The 25,421-nt window shown below is 45.1% G+C and overlaps 1 protein-coding gene across 1 annotated transcript in view; it reads right to left on the reverse strand.

Annotated features, from left to right (window-relative positions):
• Positions 1-25,421, reverse strand: part of Deptor (DEP domain containing MTOR interacting protein) — a 152,426-nt gene that overhangs the window by 64,556 nt on the left and 62,449 nt on the right. The gene's annotated exons all lie outside the window — the stretch shown is intronic.

The raw sequence follows: 25,421 nt of genomic DNA on the forward strand, positions 1-25,421 counted from the left end.
TTAAACCAATCAGGTGCCTTAGGCAGGCAAGGTGAAACAACAACACATCTTTACAAACAAATACAGCATCAACAAAAGCAACACACCTTTATGAAACAAAACAAATGCAGCATAAAGAAATATAGCACACATATAAAGAAAGAATGCAGAGTGGGTTAGTCAGGGCTTTTACAATGCATCGGCCTATCTTTCTAACTTGGCTCATAACATCTCTCCAATTCCACTTCCTAGACCACCATGTTAAAATAACTTCGGAGTGACTGCATGTGTCCCCACCCCCAATTTACGTGTCTCTAAAGTGATGGCACCTGGAGATGGGGACTTTGGGCAAAAATAGCTTTTGAGACTGAAGCCCTTATGATGAGATTAGAAGAGACGTGGCAGGGGCTGGAGAGATGGCTCAGAGGTTAAGAGCACTGCTTGTTCTTCCAAAGGTCCTGAGTTCAATTCCCAGCAACCACATGGTGGCTCACAACCATCTGTAATGAGATCTGGTGCCCTCTTCTGGCTTGCAGGGATATGTGCAGACAGAACACTGTAGACATAATAAATAAATAAATCTAAAAAAAAAAAAAAAAAAAAAAAGAGAGTAGAAGAGACGTGGCAGAGAGCCAGTGAGATGGCTCAGAAAGCAAAGGCACAGGCCATGTGTGGTGGTTTGAAAGAAAATGGCCCCCAAAAGGAGTGGCACTATTAGGAGGTGTGGCCTTGTTGGAAGTGTGTCATTGTGGGGGTGGGCCTTGAGGTCTCTTTTGTTTAAGCTTCCCTCAGTGTGACAGTCAGCTGACTTCCTGTTGCCTGCAAGATGTAGGACTCTCAGCTCCCAGCACCACATCTGCCTGCACGCTGCCATGCTCCCCGACCTAATGATAATGGACTGAACCTCTGAAACTATAAGCGAGCCACCCAATTAAATGTTTTCCTTATAAGAGTTGCTGTGGTCATGGTGTCTCTTCACAACAATAGAAACCCGAACTAAGACACCATGTAAGCCCAATGACCTTGACTCCCAGAATTCATATAAAGGTGGAAAGAGGGAACCAACTCCACGGGGTTGTCCTCTGACATCCACACATATTCGCTGTGACATCCATAGGCCCATACTCACATCCACACACCATCCACACACACCAACAAATAAATAATAAATAAATACTTTTAAAATTTTTGAAAAGAAGACACACAAGAAGATCATCTTGTTGTGGGATATTTTGATCACATTCTGACACTCCCAAGACTGCCAATAAAGTTTACCTTGAGTTAGAGGGCGGAGCTAGCCACTTGCTGACCAAAATTAGCCATAGAGGTTTCAGAGGACCAAGGACATATAGAGAGGCACAGGAACCAGTAGTGGGGGGTTAGAAAAGATTCTTGGCCCTTTTTGGATCAACGAAGGAGAGAGAGAGGAGGTCACTGGTCGCTTCTCCGATCGATCGTTCAGGTTCTTACCCCGATATCTGACTCCTGAGTTTTTACTGATAAAGAATAATTAGATAAACACTTCCTCTTGCTTCTTCCCTCTCTGCTGTCCCCAAGTGAGGAACCTGTGACTGGCCTCATGACAACAGGATGAAGCAAAGTGACATTAGAACTGTAACAGGAGGCTTCTGAACAAATGTCTGCCTTACCTGGGGGTGCCGTCCAGAAGTGACCATGGAAGAAGCAGGTGTAGGCTCCTAGGAGCAAGGCCCCAGGGAGAACCAGGGTACGAGGCAATAGCCAGGACCGACTCTCAGAAGCATGACGGAGGCCATCTTGGACCTGCCAGCCCAACAGAAACCCTCTGTCTGACCCACCAGCAACCACACGAAGGAGCCCAAGAGAAACCAGCAGAGCGACCCCCATGTGACCCACAGAACTGGAAGAAACAGGACATCACAGCTGTTTGAACTACTGGTAGTTTTTTGGTAACTGACCAATGAAACACACTGATATAAATGGAGAATGAAAAAAAATGCGTAACATACTGCACATCTCTGAACACGGAGAGAAAGATGAAATAGCATTGCCAACACCTAGAAACACAATTACATCAGAGAAACCCCTGCAGAGACAGAGCTAGGAGCCAGTGTTGGTGATGAGACTCCAGCAGGAACGGCAGAAGGACGCATGCACAGGACCAATAAGGACCACCACCATATTCCTCCACTTCTGTGGATGCTCATGGTATTGTGAATGCAAATAGAAGAAACACCAGTCTCCTAAGTTTTCCCATTTTATATGTTATTTCCTGTGAGAACTCTCGGGTCTATATATGGTCTGGACACTGTATTTCTTCTAGAACCACCCAGGAATCATCTGTTTACTTGAAAGTGAACATTTAGAGATCACAGGCCCCATCTAAGCTGTTTATAGGTGTTTCCTAATGTAACATGTTTACCAAAAAAAAAAAAATGCTGATGAATAAATTAAGCTCATTATTATGTATTCCTTGCTACACAGCATTAAAACGACGCCCTCACAAAGTCAGGTGTGGTGGCGCATGTCTTTTATCCCTAATACTCAGGAGGCTAAGATGAAAGGCTCTCTCATCCGTGACCAGCCTGGGCAACACAGTGAGACTCTTCCTTAAAATTTTCTCTTTAAATAAATAAATAAGTAAAAGCCTCTCCACAGGTTGATGAAGTGACTCGCTGGGTAAAGGCGCTTCCCCTCCTAGCCCGAAGCTCTGCGTTCTGTCCCACGGAAGGATTGAACCTGTTGCTGAAAGTTATCCTCTGAATATCATGTGTGCCCCGGCATGCACACACGCGCACACTAAACAGATGAATCGGTAAGTAATGTAATTAGAATGATTTTTTTAAAATTCTCTCTGTTTCTGGCGCAGGCTCTTAGCCTGCAGCTCCACTTCGGCTTCTTCCTGCATGGTCGCTTTCCTCTTAGCGTGCCAAGAGGACAAGTGCACGGGGTTACTCCACGCTGCTTCTTGTAACCGGAAACACGACCTGCTCCGTCCTTTAGAACTCCTGCTAAGTAGCTGGTGGCCTCTGGACAAGTGGCTGGCCAGCTCCTCCTGCCAAGGCTTCAGGAAAGCGGCCAGCTGGCAGGCTCATCCCTTGCCATTTAAAAACCCCCGGTGTCCTCAGCTCATCTCTACTCATTTCCCCTCACAATCCAGGAACGTCCCCATCCTGGTTCCTCTTTTTAAGACCAAAAGTCGTTCTCAGGATTGGATTTTAGTATTTAGATGAAGTCTCCGTGTTAGAGCATGAATTTGACTTACTACTTGGTCTGTTCTGGTATATATATAAAAAAAAAAATGGCTCCGCAGTTAAGAGCACTGGCTGCTCTTCCAGAGGACCCAGGCTCAAGTCCCAGCACTTACATGGTGGTTTATGGCCATCTATAACACCAGTCTCAGGGGATTTGACATCCTCTTCTGGCCTCCATAAGCACCAGGCGTTCACGTGATACATAGACATACATGTAGGCAAAATACTCAAACATTGAAAATGATAATAATTATTTTAAAAGAAGAAAAAAATTACTCTCAAACTTGGTGGCTTGAAACAATCACCATTTAACCGTCTCTTAAGTATTCTACGGGTTGGCCGGGATTTAATTTGGTAATCCCTCTGTGGCTCTAGGTAGGGGGCCACTCACATAATTGTGCGAAGGGGTGGCCAGAGCTGGATATTCAACCTTGCACTACATCTTGATACAGCCCCTGTCCTGGAAGGCAACCTGAGCTCCACACACAGAGATACAGGACTCCAGGAAGCGGAAGCAGCTGCTGCCTGGATGCTGACTCCACCTCTTCCTTCTCCCTTTACTCTACTTCTAGCTTTATTCTGCTGTAGCTCATATATCATATGATGACTCACTTAGCTGGTATAATTCAATGGTTTTCACTATGCAGCAATCCACACAATCCATGTGAGAGCATTTTCATTCCCCAATTTAAAAACAAAGAAACAAAACCACAACTATTAACAGACTATGTAGCCCAGGCTGGCCCAGCTCTCTATATCCCCCTGCCTCTGCCTCCCAAATGCTGTAAGTATAGGTATGCACCACCATGCCTGTTTGTCTGTTTTAATATTATATGGTTTTGTTCATCTCAGTTTTAGAAGCAATAGACTGACTATACATACATGCAGCATAGCCTATACTCTTTAGGTTTGTGTAAGTGTACCGTATGATGTTCACACAATGACAAACTCACCTAATGACAGATTTCTCTAATCATGTCATTAAGCGATGCATGAGTGTACAAGGGTTTTGTGTGTATATGTTTCATTTTTTTCTTCATCATATACCCAGAAATGGAATTGCTCAGCCATATGGCAACTGTTCATCCTTTTGAGAGACTGCCAGACTGCTTTCCAAATTTTCCACATTCTAGCCAGAAAATCACTATCATCTGTTCCCTTTCATTATAATCATCCTATGGGTGTGAAGTTGTATCACATTGAGGTTTTGATTTGTATGACCCTGATAACTAATGACTTTGATCATTTTTCAGGCATCTATTGTCCATTTTCCGTATCTCCTTTGGGGAAAAAAATGGCTTATAGGTCGTCTACCTATCGTGTCTCTTGTAGCCAAGGATGACCTTGAACTCCTAACTCTCCTGCCTCCACCACTCAAATGTTGAGGTTACAGACCTGTGGCACTCTACCTGGCTGGCCATGGCTCTATATTATTGAGTTTTATGAATTCTTTACATGGTCTGAAGGTGAGTGTCTTATATAGTGTTTAAATATTTTTCTCCTATTGTGATTTATCAGTTCCCATCTTTTATAGCCCTGATCATAGCACAGGTTTTTAATTCCATCTATCTCTCTTACTTTGATGATTTCGCCTTTGCCTTGCCCAAGCACAAGAGGTTTTTTCTGTTTTTTCCCCCATTTCTTGTTCTCTTTTCTTATATTTAGTTCAATGACACAGTTTGACTCAATTACATAAGGTGTGAGGTAAGGCGCCAATTTCATTCCTGCATGTGGCTATCCAGCTGTCTTTGCACCAGGGGAGTATTTTCTCCCTGTTGCTTATCTTGGCCTTGCTGTCAAATGCCAATCAACCATGACAGCCTTACTGCCTGGGCTCGAAGGTCAGAGAATATCAGGGGGAGGCGACATACATGCCGTCTCTTTAGAGAACCACAAACCCGCCGAGACGGAATGGTGGGAATGCTTGGGATGATCGTCAGGGAATAATCGCAGTTGGCGTATTTTAGTCCCCAAATGGTACTTGAAATAACTGTAGCTCATCACAGTTCTGTGTTATCTCTATCCCCATCTATATGGCACTCTATTGCCATTTGCATTATCTCTATTTACTTACCTACACGGTACTTTTTTAAAGTGTGAGATCTAAGATCAGAGAAGTACTTGGTGATTTGACTAATTCCCCACCTGTAAAGTGGGAAGAGTAATGGTGTCTAGAGTCGGAGAAATGGCTCCACTAATAAGGGTACTTACTAGGCAAGTCTGATGCCCTGAGTTTGATTCCTGGGACCCACATGGGAGAAGTGAAAACTGACTCCCACCAACTGTCCCCTCATCTCCACATGTACCCCATGGCACATGTGCACACACCACATAGTAAAATGTAAGGATCGAAATATATAAAATAAAGATAAAATATAATAATTAAAACATAATAATTGTGCCTCGTTGGGAACCTTTTGTATCGTTTAAATATGATAATGCAGACAGACAGTGCCTGGTCAGACACAGTGGCTGATGCCTGTAATCTCAATATTCAAAAGGAGACTGAGACAGGAGGATCACTGTAAGTCTGAGGCTAGTTTGAGCTACAAATAAGTTTCAGGCTGGTGAGGGCTACAGTATAATATCCTATTTTGAGAAATGACGCCACCCCACCCCCCAAAAAAATCACTGTGCCTACTACATCAGAAACCTGTACTACAAACCTGTAAAACAAATTTAATCCTGTGGATGACGGTGACTGTGTTAAAAGTTTTATGGGGCTACCATGGGGTGGGGGTGAATTCAAACCCCATTTTGCATCAAAATTAAGATTCTTTATATAGTTCCACTAACAAGGACGTTAATTCCATTTTAGTTAGTAATCCAAAGTATGGTTATTGCGCTAGAACATCTTCCCTTTCATGAAGCAAATTGATCTTTAGTAAAGCTGTTCATATGCTGGCCCATAATAACGGCATAAAGCCACAGTCCATCGACACAGTTACGCATGGCTGAGCCTCAACGACTGCCAACCCTCAGCAGATTCTGTCCATGCTTCTGAGCTCATTTCCACCTCTCCTGATGTGTACCCGAGTCAGATTTCCCAGATTCATGTGAACCCAGAGGAAAGGCCATACAATAGAAGGAACTACCCCATTCCGGTGCCAAAATAGGAATAGAAATGAGCTGATACCGATCTCCTTGCATGCTGAAAAAAATTCAAAAGGGTCAGGCAAACCTTGTGTCACGTGGGAATATATGAGAATTGTGTGCAGGGCCAAAAGTTGGGGCAAGCAAGACATGGTGGTGCACATTGCCAGCACTCGGGAGGGTAGAGGCAGGAGAATCAAGAATTCCAGCCCATTTCCTGCTACATAAAGAGTCAGATGCCAAGCCAGATATAGGGCCCATAATAATGGCAAAGAAAGCACATCTTTAATCCTGGTACTTAAGAGGTAGAGGCAGGGGGCTGGAGGGATGGCTCAGAGGTTAAGAGCACTGGCTGCTCTTCCAGAGGTCCTGAGTTCAATTCCCAGCAACCACATGGTGGCTCACAACCATCTGTAATGAGATCTGGTGCCCTCTTCTGGCCTGCAGGCGTACATGCAGGCAGAACACTGCATACCTAATAAATAAATAAATCTTTAAAAAAAAAAAAAAAGAGGTAGAGGCAGGTGGATCTTTGTGAGTTCAAGACCAGCCTGTGATATACAGCATGAGCTCCCAATGCTGGGGCAAGAGGACCATGGGTGAGGCCAGCTGGGGTTACACAGCAAGTCTAGCCTGGGCCATAAAGTAAGACATGGTCTCAAAAGGGGGAAGTACTTAAAAAATTAAAATGAAGTCATGTTAACATGAGGATCGATCATCCTACATACACCACAATTGTGATTGAAAACTAAATATCTATTTACTAAGATATTAATATTACCTCTGAGGGTAGGCTAGTAATGATTTCTTTTTATCCTGACACAGTTCTCCATAACTCAAATTCCTCCCCAAATCACTTGCCCTACACTTTTAACCAAAGAAAGTCTTATCAATCAAGAAGTCAAATTATAGTTAGGCTTATGGCTAACCAGATGCTTGGCTACTGAAAAAATGCTTCTATTACTATCCCGTATAATAATCTAATTTATTTAAATTATAGTTCATTTATTTTATTTTATATACAAACTAGTATATAATAAACTAGGCATAAATTATATACGTATATGTTTTTCACAGTTTTGAATGCACGATTCTGACTGACTTGCTTGATTAGTAAGATAGTATTGATTAGGGATAAATGCTTACATGAGAATTGGAAGTTTTAAGTACTCTGTTATTATCGATAACATGGATTTATGTACATATGTATGCATATATATGGATATATTGTTCATAATTAGGTTGTGAACTAGTAAACAGACGACTATTCATTAATATTTTTGAGTATTAGCCCTGCATACTGGGAAAAGTGAGAGAATGGGGGAAGACAACACTGGACAACGACAATAAATGTCCTCTGCCCCATCATCACCTCCATGTACGACATGAAACAAAGTATATTCACTCTCCCTTATATACCGCAATCCTCCTGTTCTTAACATCTTTTTTCCCTCCTTCCTCTTCTGGAGGAATCTAAACTATTCCTCAGAAGTAGGGCTCAAGCCAAGCATGGCAACTCACATTTGGAATCAAGACTAAAGCAGAATGACGTGCATGAGTTTGAGACTGGCTGAGGGTATCTGATGAGTTCCGGCTTGCGCAGCCTAGACTACGTCGTGAAAATCTCTCTCAAAACACCAAGAGAGTGGCTGGCCCCATGATCTGGGATGTTTACTGCACAAAGGAAACTGGCTTTGGGGAAAAGGAGGGCTGAGATCTAGGCCCAGTGGCTCATGCCCAGTGCTTCGTGGAGATGAGGGCCGCTCTAGCCAGAAGGAAAGGGCAGAGGAGTAGGGGGAGGTCTCACATGAAGGACAGAATGTGCAATCTTGTTTTCCACCATCAGTGAAGTCCTCAAGTCTCTACTGAAGTATCTAAACTAAGCTGCAACCTACATAACCCTTTAACTCTTTCTCCCTAAACAAAATTAGAACAACAAAAATAAAAAACTTTCAAAGACTGAGCTTAAAGTCCTTTTTTTTCTTCTATATTTATTGTGTATGTGCGTGGACCCCATAACACACACACACACACACACACACACACACACACACTCACACTCACACACAAATACACAAGTGTGCAGGATATCACTTTGTAACCCAAGCTGTCTTGGAATTACATGTATCCTGGGTATGGTGGTTTGAGTAGGTAAGGCCCACATAGACTTGTTTGAATGCTTGGCCCATAAGGAGTGGCACTATTTGAGGAAGTGTGGCCTTGTTGGAGTAGGTATGCACTTCTTGGAGGAAGTGTGCCACTTTGAGGGTCATATATGCTCAAGCTAGGCCTAGTAAGAGTCTTCACTTCTGCTGCCTGAGGATCAAGATGTAGAACTCTCAGCTACCTCTCCAGCACCATGTCTGCCTGCACGCCACCATGCTTCCTGCCATGATGATAATGAACTAAACCTCTGAAACTGTAAGCCAGCCCCAATTAAATGTTTTCCCTTATAAAAATTGCATGGTCATGGTGTCTCTTCATAGCAATAGAAACCTTGACTAAGACACTGGGCTAGCCTTGAAGTTTGGCCATACTCTTGTTTTAGATGCCCAAGTAGCTCAACTTTTGCTTTGTTTTTTGTTTTTCGAAACAGGATTTCTCTGTGTAGTCCTGGCTGTCCTCAAACTCAGAGATCTACCTACCCCTGCCTCCCTAAGTGCTGAAATTAAAAGCTTGCATTACCACACCCAGCTTGAGCTCAACTTTTTTTTTTTTTTTGGTTTTTCGAGACAGGGTTTCTCTGTGTAGCTTTGTGCCTCTCCTGGAACTCACTTGGTAGCCCAGGCTGGCCTCGAACTCACAGAGATCCGCCTGGCTCTGCCTCCCAAGTGCTGGGATTAAAGGCGTGCACCACCAACGCCCGGCGAGCTCAACTTTTAATATTCCTTTTTTTCTGCTTATTTTTTGCAGTAACAAAACAAAAAGTATTGAACCTAGGATCTCACGCTTGCTAGGAAAATGCTCCAACTCTGAGCTACGGTCTCAACTGCACTCCCTTTTTTTCAGAAGCAGAGTTGGGGCTCACTGAGGGGTTATTATAACATTTAAGCACGGTATTTATTAGAAGGATGCTCATGAGAGGGACCGTACAAATGCAAGGCATGGGTGCAGCTTCTCAAGAAAATGTAGTCCAGCCCCTCCTTTAAGACAGGGTCTCATGTAATTCAGGCTGACCTCAAGCTCTCCAGTGTAGCGGAGCTAGCATCAACTGAGGAAGCTAGCATCTCAGCTGAGGAAGTACAGGCCTGTGGTATCATATGCTTTTTCTTTTCTTTCTTTCTCTGCTTTTAACACAGAGTCTGGCTAAGTAGCCCAGGGTAGCCTTGAGCTCAGGATAGCCTCAAACTCCTTACAGTGAGTAAGTCTCCTGCTCCAACCTCTTGACAGCTATGATTATAGATAGGCATAAGCCATCACACCTGGTTCAATATTTTAACATAAATCTATCTATCTATCTATCTATCTATCTATCTATCTATCTATCTATCTATCTCTACAGAACTGGCATTTGAACCTAGGGTTTTGTACATGCTAGGCAAACTCTTGGCAGTCGCTGTCTACATATTTTTTTTTTTTTTTTTTTTTTTTTTTTTTGGGAGACAGGGTCTCTCATTGATCTGAAACTAAGTTAGCTGGCCAGTGAGCCGCCAACATCCTCCTACTTATAACTCCCTGCACTGAAATTACAAGCGTGCCATCATACCTGGGTTTTTTAATCATGGGGAGTTCTGGGGGGTTGAACTGACTGAGTTCTCTCTAGACTACTAGCCTAGCTTTTTATTTTATACAGGGTCTCACTGCATTAGTCAGGTTGGCCTTCAACTTGCTGGAATCAAAGGCCTGCATCTCCCAGACAGGTATAATACATGATTTGTACCCCTCCAACCAAACTAGAAACTCCTAAAGACAGAATACTATGGTGTCCTAAACGTTTTTATTTCTTAGAAAACTAAATTCAGAAGAGGTAGACGTTAGATGTTTAATAAATATCTCCTACCCAACCAAGGGAAAGCTAAGCAAATACCACCGGCAACAGTCATGAAATGTTACTTCTGTGAAGGAGAATAGCCCTTCCTCTTTGCTTGCTATTTTGAACTAGATGGAAGCAAACAGAACACTAATATTCTGAAACCTAAGCTGTAATTTTCACATTCCTCAGGGTTTTTAGTGTTCTCTGAAGAGTCATTTTCAGAACTTGTATGCATCTGGAAAAGAAGCCAAATTGGATTTAAAACCACAACCATTCTAAAAAGGCTTCATTCAACTATGGTCGTCTAGCCAAACACCGCACAAGAGCGATGGAGACCAGGTGTGGCTGCCCTCAGCTCAAAACAACACAAGCCTCGCAGACTGTCCCAATAACTGGTTCATTAGAAAAACAAAATTATTATTTATTGCGCATACTTTCATAAGTATCAGACAATAGAAGTATTAGTTGTGTTATAGAAATGATATGCCTTCTCACTGAGAAATCGCTTCACACTTAGAGATTAATGAAGGAAAGACTCGTGTGTGTGTGTGTGTGTGTGTGTGTGTGTGTGTGTGTGTGTGTGTGTCCAAAAGCGCATTGGTATTTTGCCTACATCTATGACCGTGTGAGGGTGCTGAATACTGGAGTTATAGATAGTTGTGAGCTGCCATGTGGTTGCTGGGACTTGAACCCAGGTTCTCTGGAAGAGCAGCCAGTGCTCTTAACCACTGAGCTATCTCTCTAACCCCAAGGAAAGACTTTAATAGTACTTGTCCCAGTAAGGCTGACAACCAAGGTACAGCCTCCTCATGTAGAACATTTTACCACCTTATCTAGACCTTAGGCTTAGGCTTTCCACATAAGCTCTCATCCTGAAATTTCTTATAGGTCCCAGCCACAGGTTACACTTTGAACAATTTAAAAAGAGATACCAGCCGGGCGGTGGTGGCACACGCCTTTAATCCCAGCACTCGGGAGGCAGAGGCAGGCGGATCTCTGTGAGTTCAAGGCCAACCTGGTCTCCAAAGCGAGTTCCAGGAAAGGCACAAAGCTACACAGAGAAACCTTGTCTCGAAAAACCAAAAAAAAAAAAAAAAAAAAAGAGAGAGAGATACCAGATTGCAAGTCTGGTCACTTGGGCAGACAAGAGATTCATACAGTAGAGATATTACCAGAATTATTTCTTAAGTACACCAGCATTGTTTTCCAATAGTGCTTTCCCCGGGTCATCTTCCTTACCTGGCAGAATTAGGATTTTTCTAATAAGAGCACAGGAGGCTTAATGCCAAGACTGGGACTTGATGGCTAAAACCCTCAGCTGCACCCTTGAACGGCCCCTCAGAGGCATGTTCTTTGATATGGGGATGGACCTAATGGCCAGTTGTAAGTCAGGGTTGTCTCCCTTTCTTATAGGAATAAAGCCTAACTGGAGGTCAATCTTGGTGAATAAATATCAGCAGAAACTTTCTCAGCAACCCTAAACTCCAATTATGGTACAGAATTTTCTTTCTCCCAGTTTCTAACATATCTGGTTAGTACACTTCTTACCTTCCAGTCACAATAGAGACCTCGCTCTTCTGTTAAATTCTACTTTATAGAACTTAATATTTCCTCAGCAAATTTATCAGTAAATCCTTTATAGGATCAGTTTGACGACTTCAAGCTTCTCCCACATCAGTTGGGCATGAAATCCCAGCACTCGAGAGGCTGGGGATGCAGCTCCGTTGTTAGAGTGACTGCTTACTACGCACTAAGGAAGCCCTGAGTTCAGAGCTTTGCACCACACCAGCCAGATGTGGTGGTGCATACCTTAGACTCTTAGCACTCAGGAAGCTGAGGCAGGAAGACTCAAGGCCAGCCTTGGCTAACGTAGTGAGTACTAGGCATCTTGGACCACACAGCAAGGCTTATCTCAACAGACAACTAAAAAGAGTGACAAAAGCTGGCACCGTGATTAAAAGAAAGAAAGAGAAAACTGTCTGATGACAAGCAGGAGCCACCCTTTCAGGGGAACCATCAATGTGGCTACAGGATGTATGGCTCTGTGTGTTCGTGGAAGCACTATAAAGCAGAGGAGAAATGGCCCCTGCTCTTTTTACAGTAGGTTGACCTGGGGATGACGCTCATGATGACACCCTTGTCTATCATGTATGAGGTCATCAGTTTAATCTATGGAACCACAAAACAAAACCAAGTTGCATAATGTACAATTCTATATTTTAAGCACTCCCTTAAGACAGATTTTTGTTTGTTAGTTAGTTTTGAGGTAGGGTTTCATTCTGTGGCTCAGGCTACACTAGAACTCACAATGTCACCAAGGCTAGCTTTAAACTCAAGGAAGCCCATCTGTTCCAGACTGACTCCTGAATGAAGTTCTTAGGACATATAGGTTTGAAAATCAAGAGTTCAAGGCCAGTGTTAGCTACTTAAGAAATTTGAGGCCAGCCAGGGCTACTTGAGACCATGTCTCAGATTTTGAAAAAAGAACAAAATGAGTTTCCCCAGGAGCTAGAGAGACAGTCCAAGAGGATCAAGGAACAAGAACGAATGGGGCAGGCCAGGGAGGGATTGGATGTGGGAGAACAGGAGATAAGCATAGGCGATATGCGCAATTAGAGAGGCTAAGCATCTAGAGGTGAGGGAGAGTCAGAGAAAAATCCTGAACCCGCCGGGCGGTGGTGGCGCACGCCTTTAATCCCAGCACTCGGGAGGCAGAGCCAGGCGGATCTCTGTGAGTTCCAGGCCAGCCTGGACTACCAAGTGAGTCCCAGGAAAGGCGCAAAGCTACACAGAGAAACCCTGTCTCGAAAAAAAACGAAACAAAAAAGAAAAATCCTGAACCCAGTCATGAGGGATGGCAGCACAGAGATGCTTTTGTGCACTGGCGATCAGTCATGTGGTCATTTCCCACTATAGTGGTCTCGCTCTCATTCAGCAAACACACAGGCCCTTCCCCACACTCTGGCAGGTGCTGCTCACTGGGAGCATGGAGGTTCCTAGTTGGGACCACCAGAGGGGAGGAAAGTAAACAAGTTTCTGAATAGCTAGAACCTACTCTCACATAGGACTGAGCTGGTCCGCTGGCTGGAAGCCATCAAGAAGTTATCTGCACCAAAGGCCAATTGCTATGGGCGGGGGTTGGAGGTGGGGAGGGGGGTGTGGGAGGTGGGTGGGACACGGGCAAGCTGGGGCAGGCACTGACCAGGAGATTGGAAACTCTGCCACTGTCGAGGAATGAGCTGCAAAAGCGGAATGTGACTCCTTGTGGTTACTTCTGTTAAATCTGTCCCGGTGCAGGAAGGAAATTGGATGAATAAAGGCGACACCCCCTTGGGGTCACACCGAGGGGACATGATCTGGTTAGTTACATTTCTTTCTGGACTATTCTTAGCACACATAGCTCTAGAGCGGTAGTGGCTCAAGGAAGTAGTCCTGGATTTAAAGCTGATGGCCATCTGTGTCTGGCGGGGCTCTAGGATCTCAGCTCTGTTCTGTGTTTGTAGTCTGTCATACAGCTCAGGTTGGCCTTGAGGATGGCCTTGAACTTCTGTTTCACCTGCATCTGCCTCCTGAGTGCTGGAATTGCAGGTGTATGACACTTTGCTAAATGCATGTGTGGCAAGGACTTGGCGCACATGAGGCAAATTCTCTACTAACTGAGCTACATCTCTCTAGTCTTTCCTTTTTTTTTTTTTTTTTTTTTTTTTTTGGCTTTTGGCTTTTGGAGACAGTCTCAGGTAGTCCAGGCTAGTCTGGAACTCACTATGCAAGATGGCCCTAAACTCCTGATCCCCCTGCCTCCAACTCTCCAGCGCGGAAATTATAGGCATGCTCCACTCCCTCTGACTTTGAGTTTCAATGGTAATGAAGACAGCTCAACAGAGTTCTTGTGAATTAGAATTCATCTGTTTAAAGCACTTACCATAATGTGTGGTACACACAGCACCCCTGCCTCCCGCCCAACAGTTGACTTGCAGAGGTTGGACAATAGTCCAAACTGTGCAGGATAACTAAAAAGCCAAGAATCTGCTGTGGGTGGGCTGGAGGGAGGTGACGGTTGAAACAGAGAAACCAAAGTACTTAGATTACCTAACAAAAGAATATAATCTAGAAGGGTTAGGTTGGGGGGGGAGAGCACACCTTTAATCCCAGCACTCAGGAGGCAGAGGTAAGCAGACCTCTTTGAGTTCGAGGCCGGCCTGGTCTACAGAAACAAAACAAAATAATAGAGCCTAGATCCTTCCATTTTTGTCCATGAAGCCATGCATTTCCAGGGAACGGGCTCCAGCAGCCCAGGCTCCTTCCTGTCAGTCCTCACAGAGCAGGTGGAGCAGGCTGTTGACTCCATGCGCCCTTCTCTTTGCCTTCCTTCTCTGTTCTGATCGTTTTTTTTTTTTTTTTTTTTTTTTCCTTCACCCATCTCAGGAAGCTGTCTCCGAGTGCTCAATAGGCTCAGTCTGCACATTTCTCCTCTTGGCAAGGATCTTACCCTTAATTCGGTTGTTTGCAATGATCCCCATGGCATGCTGAGCGGCATTGCCCGCTCTCCCTGTTCTGCCATAGTAACACTTAAGGGGCATTGCTTTTTTGAGCAGTGTGCATTCCCTTGGGGTCTACAGTATCACCCTTCTCGGAGAGTCGCAAGCATATGGCCAGAGGACCAACTCCGTGTTTCCTAAAAAGCCTGGAGAACAGACACTGGGTGCCACTCTTCCTTCCCTTTGTGTTTGTCATTTGGGTTGAGTTACCAGAAAATGGCTGCCATGGCCTAAAGGCTAAATTACTTTTTTTTAAAAAAAGTTTCATACTCTAGAAAATGACGAAGCTAATTTGCTTAGGATGTTAAGCCAGAGTGGACTATAGAGATGTTTTAAAAATATTTCAACAGTGGCTCCACAGGGTAACCACGTGCTCTGTTCCCCACTAAACTATATATGCACTTTATGGATATTACAGTCCAGTTCATCGTCAAAGTTTAGCTGCAAATTAGCTTCAGTAAATGTTAAAATAATAGTTGGATTTTGCTTTCTTTATAGTAGAAAATAATTTTTCTTTTTTTTTTTTGGGGGGGGGGGCATGCTCTAAAATGACTAAGTGCTGCCAATGTGCTTCTTTTTCCAATTGGCAGAATAATGCCTTTGTTGTCGCTCCCAAGCCCCGCATGAGGGGACTGTAATTAAGCATGGATGTTTTCATTTAGCACACAAAGCCCAAAAAACAATGCAACAACACAGTCTTCCCATCATCCCGATGTTTCGCACAAAGCCACCAGCCAAGGGAATCAGTACCACTTAAAGTGTTGATGATGGAAGAGTCCCCGTCTGCTGTGAGAGATCCAGCTGTGTGGTCCACTGGTACCACTCCTCAAACATCCTCTTCTGCCTCGTTTCAATATGCCCCTAACCCCTCCTGCTCCATGACAGTTCTTTCCCTCAGACACTGAATGCTGATTACACTGCCCTACCTTCTTTATCCAACAATAGTGGGTTTTCACTAGAAAGAATTTTGTAAATATTTTCCAGATGGACTCCAGGACACTCAGTGAGAGCTAGGTTTAAAAAAAGGGAGGGGGTGTTCAAAGCACCCTGGAAATGCTCTTCATCTTCCATAGGTTAACTGCAAGCAAATCTAATTTTTAAAAATTATCATTGACATTACTTATTATTATTATTATTATTGTTGTTGTTGTTATTTTAGTATGAAGCAAAGTTGGACTTTATTAATAAACAAGAGTATATACTCCAGGGGTGAGTACAGGTTTCTTTATGCTCACATATTTTTTTTTCTAATTCCAATTATGAAAAAGGAATGAACCTATGCCATAAGCAACTTTTGGCCAGAATAACTTTTTGTTGTTAGTTTTATTTAATATTAGAGGTATGGGAGGTACACATGTAAAAGCATTCACAAGGAAGTCAAAAGACAACTTTGGGGAATTGGTTCTCTCCTTCCACCTTTATGTGAGCTCCAGGAATTGAACTCAGGTCCTTGGGCCTGCATAGCAAGTACTTTCACTTGCTGAGTCATATAGCTGGCCCCCAGGATCAGTCTTGAACAACAGAAAGACTTCAAGTATTTTAGTTTGCTCATTTCTATCTTTATTTATTATTATTATTTATTCAGTTTTTTGTTTGTTTGTTTGTTTGTTTGAGACAGGGTTTCTTTGTGTGGCCTTGGCTGTCCTGGAACTCATTCTGTAGACCAGGTTGGCCTCAAACTCAGAGATCTGCCTGCCCCTGCCTCCTGAGTGCTGGGACTAAAGGCGTGTGCCACCACCGCCCGGCTAGTCTGCTCAATTCTAATTCGCTTTCCTCACCTGTGAGTTGATGGTGACCATGCCTCCTTCCTAGAGAAGTTAGAAGACTCAAGTGAAGCATGTGAGAAATCATTAGGATTGCACCAAGAATATAACAAGGCTGTTGGGGGGAGGGTTGGCTGTGGTTAGTCGTCACAGCTTTTGAATATTCATAAGCAGAAACTACAACTAATAAGTATGAACAGAATGGCCCAAGAAGAGCAAAACTCTTGTTTCATTCCAATATGAACACTATGAACAGCTTAGGGAAGAGAGAAAGGGAACTGCCTGTTGCTTCCTTTCCTAAATAACAATGACCACACATTCATTTATCTAGTTCCCTTTTCAAGGAACATTTAGGGGAGGGTATTTGCATTGGATAGTGAAATTCCAAGATCAAGTCATGCTGGAGAGACAGAAACCCGAGACCCATTACAGCTACCTTGGAGAGCCCGCTGTACCATGGAACCAAAGGTGATACAGGAGAGATGAACTAGTCAGTGGACCACATGTCAGTTTCAACCATCTTAATATTCAAGATACACAATCAGTGAAAATACAAACAACAAAAATGACAAACAGACCACCAACGCGTGGCTTCCCCATTTATAGGAAATAGACAGTTCAGCCCTCCTGAACTGGAAGGAGTTAAGATCTCCATTCTGATCCAAGGACTGACCAAGCAGGGTCCAGTCAGGAAGTAACAGGATCATATAAATGTGCTAACAAAAGTTAGTTCATAACCCAGCATGGTGGCAACTGGAAGATGAGTCAGGGGTTCAGGCCATGTGCAAGGAGACTACATTGAGTTTGGAGCTACCAGGGTGTGGTGGTTTGAATGAAAATGGCCCCCATAGACTCATTGGGAGTGGCATTATCATTGGAGTATTGGCCTTACCAGAGGAAGTGTGTCACCGGGGGTGGGCTTTGAGGTTTCAGAAGCTCAAGCCAGACCCAGGGTTGCTCTCTCTTCCTGCTGCCTGCTGATCCAGATGTAGAACTCTCAGCTACTTCTCCAGTACCATGTCTGCCTGTACGCCACCATATTTCCCACCATGATGATAATGGACTAAACCTGTGAAACTGTAAGGCAGCCCCAGTTAAATGTTTTCCTTATTAAGAGTTGCTGTGGTCATGGCGTCTCTTCACAGCAATGGAAACCCTAACTAAGACACAGGGCCACATGACTCTCTCAAAATGAATAAATGGCAAACATAGCAATATAACAGAAAGACAGTGTGTAATCAAGGAGCTACTACAACCAAGAGGAGGGCTAAGGAAAACTAGGAGGGGTGATGAGTCTCAGGTCTAGCCAACTGGGTCGGTCATGATCATTAATATCACTAGCCCTGTGGTTATGGGAGAGGGTTTATATAGGGCCCAGAAGACAGATGTCAGGAGAGGGCTCTTTGCCCACCACTGTGGCCATTCAACAGTGGGCTGGGAGCAGTAGAATTCATCACAGTGCCTCCCATTGATGGAGCCAGACGAAAAGGCAGGAGCCCACGAAGTCTGTTGAGGTCGTTCATACAGGTCAGCCTTTGGGACCTTGGAAATAGGGAGAGAAATGATCTGAAAGATGGACAGAAATATTCCACACAGGCCAAGAATCTTAGCTTGGGTAATTACTAGGCCACATTTAATATACATGGAAAAATACCCTATGTGTTAAAATACAAACGTCCTACTGTAGATGAGACTCCATTAGGCTGGGCCTCATGATGCAGCTGTAGGGTAGACACTTTCTTCCCGTAGCACAAGAAAAAACAGACTTAGAAAGGAGATCTGCCAGCGAGTGACAGGAAAGGAACTCTGGCCCACCCTCCTTTGATTTCAGAAATCCTGAATTTATCCCCCACTCTATCAAATCGAAAGTAACCACAGAGAAGTAACTCCAGCGCATGGAGGAGCATTTAGCAGAAGTTAGCAACCCCATCAGTCTCCACTTACTGGACTTGGTCTCCTGTTCAAATGGCCACTTGTTTGCCTTTAAATGAAGTCATTTCTAAACAACCAACCAGAGCTAGAAAGCTGGGGATGACAACCTTGGCCTGATGACTTCTGACAAGCACAGATGGCTGTTGCCTGATCTGCATATTAACGAAGCTCTAATTTCACTGAAGACACACCAGGCAGAAGTGGCATCCCTCCTAAAGGAGGGAAATGGAGTTTCTAACAGCCACTTGGCGTAAACCAAGTGACACTTTTCCCAGGCTCATTTAAAAGTCTATTAAAGGGCCTGGGGAGATGGTTCAGTGGGTGAGTGAGTGTTTGCTATGCAAATGTGAGGACTTGACCTTGGGTCCCCAGAACCACATAAAGCCAGACAGACACAGCAGCACGTGCACGAAATACCATAGCTTCTAAGGCAAGGTGGGAGGCAGACACAAGAGAGCCCTTGGAAGCCCAGGGATCAGCTGGCATGACGTATGCAATTGCAAACAAGGGACTCCACCTCACACAAGGTGGAGAGCCAGGACCAACATCTGAGACTGTTCTCTTACCTCTACATGAGCAACAGGGCACATATGCACTGGTGTGCTCACACACATGCGTGAGTATGCATAGACACACACACACACACACACACACACACACACACACTTTTTTTGAGTAGTCTATTAAAGGATAAGGATGTGGCTCAGTTGGTAGAGAGCTTACCTAGCATGCACAAAGCTCTTGGTTTGGTGCATAGCACCATAGGAAACCAGGTATAGTGGAGCACACCTGTAATCCTAGTATTCAGGAAGCAGGGGCAGGGGAACTAGAGCTTGAAAAGTCATTCTCAACTACATAGACAGTTCAAAGCTAGCCTAGATTACACGGATCCTGTCTCAAAAACTGAAAATAAAAAGCCAAGGTGGGAACTCTTCACTCTGCACTGCTACGGACAAGATGAAGACAGACTGAGAACGTGCCCCCAGTTTTGGCCAAAACAGTAATTAAATTCATTTTTCTATTTTAAATACGAATTGCTTTCTTAATGTGGCAAGGCAGTTGAACCCAGATGCAGGCTTTATGGCAAAGGACTCATACCCCAAGACCACTTAAATTTTTGTTCTCATTTTATTTTTGTTTTGTTTTGTTGGTTGGTTGGTTGGTTGGTTTATTGAGACAGGGTTTCTCTGTGTAGCTCTGGCTGTCCTGGCACTTGCTCTGTAGACCAGGCTGGCCTCGAACTCAGAGATTCGCTTGCCTCTGCCTCCCAAGTGCTGGGATAAAAGGCATGTGCCACCACCGCCTACTTAGTCCACGTTTTTTAAATACCCTATGAAAAGCGAGGATAGCCATTTAAAAACACTTCCGTTTTAAAAGTTTTCTGTTGGAATGGTGGTGAATGCCTGTATTGCCAGCATTGGTAAAAGGAGAGGAGCAGGTCAGCCTTGGTTATGTAATGGTTTCCAGGACAGTCTAGGCTACGTAAGACCCTATCTCATTTATTTATTTATTTGTTTGTTTGTCTGTCTCTATCTATCTATCTATCTATCTATCTATCTATCTATCTATCTATCTATCTATCTATCTATGTGAGTTTGAGACCAGCTGGGCTACATAGCAAGTACCAAGCCAGTCTGGGCTAAAACCAATCTCCAAACAAACAAACGTTTGAGAGGTAATTATTGCTCCCTAACGATCAGCCACAATATTCAATTAATTTGTGCACTGTGGCCATCAGGAGACAACTCTCCACAGACCTCTCACATTTCCTCAAGGCCTGCAAACTGAAGCAGCTTTTGTTCAGACTGGCTTCTCAAGGGGGTTCACAGAGCAAATGGGCCTGGAAGACACTGTCCCTTTTCTTAACAGAAAGGCAGATCTGTTTTCTGCTAGCCTGCAAACAGAGTGTCTCAGTCTGGGACGGACAGCAGGGTGGCCTGAAGACCATCAAGGCCTCCAGGCTTAGGGTTCTTCTGTACACAACCCACTGTGTGCATATGCAATGGTCACCAGCCATTGTGCTGTCTGCGGGAACCAAACCGGCCACATGATGGGACTTTGCCCATTGTCACTGTTAAGAGTCATAAACTAGCAGCTGTCATGTCCTTGCTGGCATTCTGCCCTGCCCCTTGGGTAGGCATCCTGACGTAAAGCCCCCTTTAAGAGGAAACCCCACCCCCTTCTCCTTCTCCTTCTTCTTCTTCCCCTTTCCCTCTCTCCTCTCTACGAGGCTGCGCGTACCTCAGCTCTCCTTTCTCTCCTCCCCCTACTCCGCCCCATCTCTCTGTTCCCACTCTATTATAATAAACTTTCCATGTGGATGCGCATCTGCCGTGTGAGTAATTTTCCACCGGGCCATGCTGCCATCCACTGCACCCCCGCATGGTGTATCTCGCTCGCTGCAGGGTGCCTTGGTCCAAAGCTGCGAAGGCCTCTCTGCACTGTATCTTAACAGTCCTGACCTAGGGTTTCTTTTTTTTTTTTTTCTTTTTTTTCTTTTTTTTTGGTTTTTTGAGACAGGGTTTCTCTATGTAGCTTTGGTGCCTGTCCTGGATCTTACTCAAGACCAGGCTGGCCTCAAACTCACAGAGATCTGCCTGGCTCTGCCTCCCGAGTGCTGGGATTAAAGGTGTGCGCCACCACTGCCCAGCTTTGACCTAGGGTTTCTTATCTTCTACAAGTTCCCATGAATGGTTACAGGTAAACTTGCTGGCAGGGAAGTATGGCAAAATTGCAGTCAGAAGTTAACAGTTCTTTTTTTGTTTTTATGGGCATTCGTGTTTTGCTTGCAGGTACGTCTGTGTGGGGGTGTCAGGTCCCCTGGAACTGGAGCTACAGACAGTTGAGAGCCACCACGTGGGTGCTGGGAATTGAACCCAGGCCATCTGTGTTGTGGGCCACAGAAGTATGAAGTAGAAATTCCGCTGACTGTGGCAAAAGCTAATACTTGGAAGAAGCCAAGGGTCTTCCAGAGGATAAAGCCAAGGCTCAAGGAGTCTTGGTGATTGGCTTTTGAATATCAAGCTGTTTTCCTGCAATAAATTTTTTTTGTGTGCTATTGTAGCTTTTCCATTCCTAGTACAGTGTGGATTGATTGCTCTTTGGGCATAGTTCTTCCCTATACAATTAAGGTATTTGGATGACTGTCACACAGGCAAGGCTTCCTTCTTCCAGGTTTATTGTTTCTCTTTTTTTTTTTAGCATTAGAATCAGATATCTCCTTTCGCTAGCATCCAAGGCCAGGGCCAGCTCCAGATACAAGCATTTTATCTGAGATACCTCTCAAACATCCAAGGATAAACAGCAGACAGAATAAGCATTCCAGACCACCTGCCAGTCTCCCGAATTAAGGCAAATATCCATAGGGAGACACTGACTAGGCCAGGAGGACACAGTTACGTACACAGCTTTGTTTCTTGTGCAAATTAAGCTCAGACCCTCCTTCCTTACACAGCCTTAGTGGTATCTGTAGACTTCCCTTTTGACATTGAACTTAGAACAAAGGGCTTTTTGCATACCAGGTGCATCAAGCTGTGCCACAGCTGCCTAGATACCCCAGCCCTGCCAGAAAGTGGCAGATAGAGCCCTAAAGAAATATAGGCCGTTTTAATTTACTCATGATTTATTCTAACATTATAGACTCCTAACATTTTACCTAACCACTTCTAGGAACATAGTTTGAGCACATAATTTCCCTTTTTCTGATCTATTAACCGAGTTTAACTCTTAGTTGACCCCACCGCCTTTAGCCACTCCCCTTTTGGGTGGGAAAAGAAAGCATGATGGTCACTGCCTGAGGTAAACTCTTTTTTTTTTTTTTTTTTTGGTTTTTCGAGACAGGGTTTCTCTGTGTAGCTTTGCGCCTTTTCCTGGAACTCACTTGGTAGCCCAGGCTGGCCTCGAACTCACAGAAATCCGCCTGCCTCTGCCTCCCGAGTGCTGGGATTAAAGGCGTGCGCCACCACTGCCCGGCCTGAGGTAAACTCTTATCTGCCTTGATGACTGAAAGATTTACAACACGCCCCCACGGTCAGGCGTGTTCGCATATGCCTGGCGGACACTTCCGCCTAGCCAGGCCCAGGTCAGGATAGCCATTTCCGGGTCAGGGCATCTCGCGGGACCGAGATGCGTGACGTTTCACTGGCCACGTAAGCGCGCAACGTGGCCATGTGATCTACGCGCTTGCGTGTAGTAGTGACGCTGATCTGTCCACGCCCAGCCTTTAAAATCAGGCGCCATGCTCCTGGCTTCCCCTTCTCCACACACGTGTTTCCCGCAGGCCTGTTCACTCTCTGTCCCTTTACCTTTAATAAAACTCTTTGTTAGCGGATTCTGTCGTGTTTCGTGGCATTTCCTTGCGGGGTAAGAACACAACGCAGCTAAAAAACTAACATTTGGTGCCGAGACCGAGCGGGCGCTTCCAGGCGCCCTGCGCCTGGAAGCCCGTAAACCGGAGACTGCAACACTCTAGTCCGTACGCGACAGACCGCTCTCCATTTCGCCTGACCGCAAAAATTACATGCAACACCGCTTTCTCCGATTGGTGAGTCCCCCCATTTTTGGCCAGCGTAAACGGTTTCCTGAATTTGTGAGAACGACCGTTGATCGTCCGGCGCCTCACAATTATTCTTGAGACCGGGGGAACCCCCGGCCACGGTCTTCATTGGCTACGGTCGGCCCCTATCGCAGGCCTGAGATTTCTAGCCCTCTCCCACGTCTGCAGCCTGAGATATATCTCGCGTTGGGACCACCGCCGTTGGGTGCGTCCTGGGGGCCACGTGGGGCCGACGCGTTCATCCGACTTGACGAAGCGGCAGACGCTGTCTGGATTCCCGGGGAATCCTTTCCTCACGTGGCAGGGGTCCCCGCTTCTGTGGCTGACGAGCCAAGGAGCGGCTTGTGCCCGGTATCCGTCCTTGGCCTTGGGGACGCCTGGGGCCTTGGCTCCGGATCACGTTTGTTTTTTTTTTCTTTTTTATTTTTTTTCTGCCTCTCTGCTGCAGACATGGGAAACAAGGCTTCCAACCCTGTTACTCCTTCCTCTCCGTTAGGCTGTCTGGTTGAAGCTTTAAAACCTCTCAGTTTAATGCCTCACATAAAGATTCCTAAGCTAATTCGTCTATGTTCTAAAAAATGGCCAAAGTATGCTTTAGAAAACAACAAAAAATGGCCGCCGAGCGGCTCTTTAGATCCCGATATTTTACGGGAGTTATCTAATTACTGTCAGCTCTCAGGCAGATGGAAAGAGTTTCCGTACATAATTGCGTTTTTCTTTCTCAGTGCTAAACCGTCTCTTCTGGATTCCTTCTCTCCTGCTCATATGCTCTTAGCTATGCCTGAACCGGAGGATTCTCTAACTCCGGAATCTCTGACTCTAGATCCTGCTAACGAACCTCCACCTATTCGGCCTCCAGCTCCGGCTCCTAGAACTAACGTTCCTACCGCTCCTCTTCCGGATTCTTCTTCTAAACCTGTTCCTTCCTCGGCAGCAGCCAGTTCCAAAGGCCCTGCCCTAGCTCCAAACTTCACTCCTCCTACTACCCGCTCTCGGGCTGCTAAATTGCCGGATTCCAGCCATCCAAAACCTTCCACTGTTCTCCCTTTGCGAGAGGTGGCTGGTGTGGATGGACTGATTAAAGTTCATGTTCCATTCTCTCTAGCAGAACTCTCTCAGATAGAAAGTAAGCTGGGTTCTTATACTTCTAATTCTGCTGCATTTATTAAACAGTTTCAATATATAACTCAATCTTATAGTCTCACCTTTCATGATATATTCATGATACTTTCTAATAACTTACTTCCTGAGGAGCGCAGGCGGGTTTGGGAGCAGGCTAGGATTCACGCAGACGAAATCCATCAAACTAACCTTTCACACCCTCCAGGAGCTGAGGCGGTTCCTGACCGGGAGCCACACTGGGATTATAACACCCAGGGTGGCTGTCTAGCCAGAGATAGGTTTATTACCTGTCTCCTGACAGGTCTCCGTAAGGCTGCCCTAAAACCAGTAAACTATGAAAAACTAAAAATGGTTATTCAAGATAAGGACGAAAATCCATCTCATTTCCTAGAGCGGCTCACCAAGGCTCTACTTCAGTTCACTAGCTTAGACCCAGAGAGCCCTGAGGGCAGGCAGCTGCTAATGACCCACTTTGTCTCACAGAGCTTCCCTGACATTAGGGATAAACTTAAACGTTTGGAGAATGGCCCTCTAACTCCACAGGCAGATATGCTGGCGATAGCATTTAAGGTGTACCATGGTAGAGATGAAAAAGCCCATAGAAGGAGCTGCCAGATGCTGGCAAGCACTGCCCGACCGGCTCCCCGAAAGCCGTCTGGTCCCTGTTTCAAGTGTGGGAGAGAAGGCCATTGGGCCCGGGCTTGTACCGCCGGCCCACGAAGGGCACCGACAAAGCCTTGTCAAAACTGTTACCAAAAGGGTCACTGGTCAGCTGACTGTCCTAATGTCCCAAGCGACATAGGAACGCCAGATGAAGACCAACCCCCAGCTGACTTTGTAGGCTTGGCTTACAGCGAGGACTGACGCTGCCCGGTTTCCGCCCCGGCCACTCCCATCTCACACAGGGAACCTAGGGTAATTATAAAAGTCAATGGGCGCCCCATCTCATTCCTTTTGGACACCGGAGCTACCTACTCTGTCCTGAGAGAGTTTTGGGGGCCCACTTCTCCTGCTCGTCTCCCTATTGTCGGGGTTGGGGGACAGCCTTATCTACCTCACCAGACACCACCACTTAATTGCATTTTCAGGGGCATCCCTCTCACACACACATTCTTAGTGGTGCCAAGCTGCCCTGTACCTTTAATGGGGAGGGATCTTCTAGCTAAGGTAGGAGCGTCCATTTCTTTCGCTCCACATATTCGCCTCATCCCAGACGCGCCAGCAGCTCCTTTA

This window comes from Peromyscus eremicus, chromosome 20, assembly GCF_949786415.1.
Source record: "Peromyscus eremicus chromosome 20, PerEre_H2_v1, whole genome shotgun sequence".
In the NCBI taxonomy this organism is placed as follows: Eukaryota; Metazoa; Chordata; class Mammalia; order Rodentia; family Cricetidae; genus Peromyscus; species Peromyscus eremicus.